We start from the raw sequence: 4,695 nt of genomic DNA, 5'->3' as shown, positions 1-4,695 counted from the left end.
TATTAGCATGGGGTTTATCATATATTAACTTAAATTGATCGCTATTGCATTTAAAACTTTAATTTAAGTGGAACATTTAATTTAAATTTTTTTTAAATTACAGCAGTGCTGGAAAACGCAAAAACTTGAACCATCGATAACTTTATAGTTCGTGAGCTGGTTAAGTGTGACCAGTTTATGTAAATGTGAAAATGCCTTAAAGCTTCAACAGTCTGGCAGCTGTAAACTATCGATAATTTTTCAGATCGTGATAAAATCAAGTGTGACCAACTTCTATTACGGTATATACCGAATATTCGGCATTTTGAAGGTAAAACTTTGCAGGCACACTGCTGCTAATTTAGTGAAAGTCATTTCGCAAGAATGTTTTTTAAATCGCCGTTGTTTTTATTTTTTTGACCCAGGATTTTCATATCTAACATGCTCAACCTGGAGGACTACATGGAGATGATCGAGCACTTGTCCCAAGAGCTGCTCGAGCTCAATCTTGCAGTACGTGGTGAGTCCCGCCAAACAAAATCAGGTTGCAGCGTCTAATACCTCATCCACTATCCACGGACAGCACTGGACAAAAAGGCGCACCTCTTCTTCTAGTAGTGTAAGCGAGTTGAGCTGCAGCACGAGACCATGGACACTGAATTCCCCAGCCTGGACGGTGAGTACTTCAAGGTGGTTGAGTACGCCGACGAGAAAGTGGCCATCGCGACGCAAATCCATGAGCTGGTCGAGCGCTGTTTGCGGCGCCTGACAGTGAGCTATTCAAGTTTAACTGCGAACTGGCCACCACTTCCCTGACAGAAGCTGCCGATTCGGTGGTGAGCCAGCCCACAGACAATCACAGAAACAGGGACAATCTGTGCTGAACACGCCGCCGCCAGCGGCAATGCCACGGTCACCTACAACCTGCAGCAGCTTAGTGGAGGAGCCTCCGATTTCAATCCCACGAAAGACCAGTCTGAAGGCCAGCTGTGAAGCGGCTGGTACCACGGCCGATTTCTGGTTCCGCCTGCAACCAGAGTAGTCTACAGCAGTCACCAGCTGTGCAGCCGGAGTCACAAGCAGCTCGCATCACTCTCACCAATCCCAAACGCACCACACCAGCCACGGCTGGTGACATAGCTACGGCCACGAGCATGGACACCACGACAGCAGCCACAGCGGGCACAGCAGTCACCACCAGGAGAATCAGAAGAAGCTTAACACGGCCCTTCCGCTGCCCACGTCTCTGGCTGTAGGTGGGCACCTTCACGTTCGGCGGCAACTTCATTGTCTCGTCAACCTTATCCATGAGTGTGAATTCGGTGAACATGCTCTTTACGGCGACGGCTGCGGCTGCGGCCTCGACGAATCTCTCGGCCGGTAGCCTGACCCACGGCTCGCTCTCTATGACGTCGGCAGGAACCGTTGGTTTGACGCGCAAGCCCGCCAACGTGGCTGGAGGCGTACAGCAGCCAGCCAATCGATAGTGGCCACCAAACAGATGCGGCATGAATGCAGGACGACCAGTTTGAAGGTCAGCTATGAAGCTATCCATGAATCGGCTGGTACCACGGCCGAATTCTGGTACCTCTCCATGACGGTAGCAGGAGCCGTTGGTTTCGTGGGCTACAATTCCCAATCCCCAGAACGGGCAACGTGTATTTGCCAGGCAATAAGTGAATTAAACGATAAAGTCGAACAATTAAATATTAGCATGGGGTTTATCATATATTAACTTAAATTGATCGCTATTGCATTTAAAACTTTAATTTAAGTGGAACATTTAATTTAATTTTTTTTTTAATTACAGCAGTGCTAGAAAACGCAAAAACTTGAACAATCGATAACTTTATAGTTCGTGAGCTGGTTAAGTGTGACCAGTTTATGTAAATGTGAAAAGCCTTAAAGCTTCAACAGTTTGGCAGCTGTAAACTATCGATAATTTTTCAGGTCGTGATAAAATCAAGTGTAACCAACTTCTATTACGGTATATACCGAATATTCGGCATTTTGAAGGTAAAACTTTGCAGGCACACTGCTGCTAATTTAGTGAAAGTCATTTCGCAAGAATGTTTTTTAAATCGCCGCTGTTTTTATTTTTTTGACCCAGCATTTTCACATCTAACATGCTCAACCTGGCGGACTACATGGAGATGATCGAGCACTTGTTCCAAGAGCTGCCCGAGCTCAATCTTGCAGTACGTGGTGAGTACCGCCAAACAAAATCAGGTTGCAGCGTCTAATACCTCATCCACTTTATTCACTGACAACACTGGACAAGAAGGTGCACGTCTTCTTTTAGTAGTGCATGCGAGTCGAGCTGCAGCACGAGGCCATGGACACGGAGTTCCACAGCCTGGGCGTTGAGTACTTTAAGGTGATGGAGGACGCCACCTTCTCGTGGCCGTCGCGACGCAAATCCATGAGCTGGTCGAGCGCTGTTTGCGGCGCCTGACAGTGAGCTATTCAAGTTCAACTGCGAACTGGCCACCATTTCCCTGACAGGAGCTGCCGATTCGGTGGTGAGCCAGACCACAGACAATCACAGAAACAGGGACAATCTGTGCTGGACACGCCGCCGCCAGCGGCAATGTTACGGTCACCTACAACCTGCAGCAGCTTGGTGGAGGAGCCTCCGCTTTCAGTCCCAAGAACGACCAGTTTGAAGGCCAGCTATGAAGCGGCTGGTACCACGACCGAATTCTGCTTTCGCCTGCAACCAAAGTAGTCTAAAGCAGCCACTAGATGTGCAGCCGGAGCCACAAGCAGCTCGCACCACTCTCACCAATCCCAAGCGCACCACACCAGCCACGGCTCACTCCATGACGGCGGCAGAAACCGTTGGTTTGACGCGCAACCCCGCCAAAGTGGCTGGAGGCGTACAGCAGCCCGCCAATCGATAGTGGCCACCAAACAGATGCAGCATGGACGCAGGACGTCCAGTCTGAAGGCCATTTATGAAGCCATCCATGGACCGGCTAGTCCCATGACCGAATTCTGCTTCCGCCTGCAACCAGAGCGGTCTACAGCAGCCACCAGCGGTGCAGCCGGAGCCACAAGCAGCTCGCACCACTCTCACCAACGTGACTGGAGGCGTACAGCAGCCAGCCAAGCGATAATGGCCACCAAACAGATGCAGCATGGACGCAGGACGATCATTCTGAAGGCCATCTATGAAGCCATCCATGGACCGGCTGGTACCACGACCGAATTCTGCTTCCGCCTGCAACCAGAGTAGTCTTTAGCAGCCACTAGCGGTGCAGCCGGAGCCACAAGCAGCTCGCACCACTCTCATCAACGTGACTGGAGGCGTACAGCAGCCAGCCAAGCGATAATGGCCACCATACAGATGCAGCATGGACGCAGGACAACCAGTCCGAAGGCCATCTATGAAGCCATCCATGGACCGGCTGGTACCACGGCCGAATTCTGCTTCCGCCTGCAACCAGAGCAGTCTACAGCAGCCACCGGCGGTGCAGCCAGAGCCACAAGCAGCTCGCACCACTCTCACCAACGTGCCTGGAGGCGTACAGCAGCCAGCCAAGCGATAATGGCCACCATACTGATGCAGCATGGACGCAGGACGACCAGTCTGAAGGGCATCTATGAAGCCATCCATGGACCGACTGGTACCACGGCCGAATTCTGCTTCCGCCTGCAACCAGAGCAGTCTACAGCAGCCACCAGCGGTGCAGTCGGAGCCACAAGCAGCCAGCCAATCGATAGTGGCCACCAAACAGATGCAGCATGGACGCAGGACGTCCAGTCTGAAGGCCATTTATGAAGCCATCCATGGACCGGCTAGTCCCATGACCGAATTCTGCTTCCGCCTGCAACCAGAGCGGTCTACAGCAGCCACCAGCGGTGCAGCCGGAGCCACAAGCAGCTCGCACCACTCTCACCAACGTGACTGGAGGCGTACAGCAGCCAGCCAAGCGATAATGGCCACCAAACAGATGCAGCATGGACGCAGGACGATCATTCTGAAGGCCATCTATCAAGCCATCCATGGACCGGCTGGTACCACGACCGAATTCTGCTTCCGCCTGCAACCAGAGCAGTCTACAGCAGCCACCAGCGGTGCAGTCGGAGCCACAAGCAGCCAGCCAAGCGATAATGGCCACCAAACAGATGTAGCGTGGACGCAGGACGTCCAGCCTGAAGGGCATCTATGAAGCCATCCATCGACCGACTGGTACCACGGCCAAATTCTGCTTCCGCCTGCAACCAGAGCAGTATACAGCAGCCACCAGCGGTGCAGCCGGAGCCACAAGCAGCTCGCACCACTCTCACCAACGGGGCTGGAGGCGTACAGCAGCCAGCTAAGCGATAATGGCCACCTTACAGATGCAGCATGGACGCAGGACGACCAGTCTGAAGGCCATCTATGAAGCCATCCAGGGACCGGCTGGTCCCACGGCCGAATTCTGCTTCCGCCTGCAACCAGAGCAGTCAACAGCAGCCACCAGCGCTGCAGCCGGAGCCACAAGCAGCTCGCACCACTCTCACCAACGTGGCTGGAGGCGTACAGCAGCCAGCCAAGCGATAATGGCCACCATACAGATGCAGCATGGACGCAGGACGACCAGTCTGAAGGCCATCTATGAAGCCATCCATGGACCGACTGGTACCACGACCGAATTCTGCTTCCGCCTGCAACCAGAGCAGTCTACAGCAGCCACCAGCGGTGCAGCCGGAGCCACAAGCAGCTCGCAC

This window comes from Drosophila serrata, unplaced genomic scaffold, assembly GCF_035046125.1.
Source record: "Drosophila serrata isolate PLE 108 unplaced genomic scaffold, ASM3504612v1 contig_45, whole genome shotgun sequence".
Classification (NCBI taxonomy): domain Eukaryota; kingdom Metazoa; phylum Arthropoda; class Insecta; order Diptera; family Drosophilidae; genus Drosophila; species Drosophila serrata.
This window is presented reverse-complemented; position numbering follows the sequence as displayed.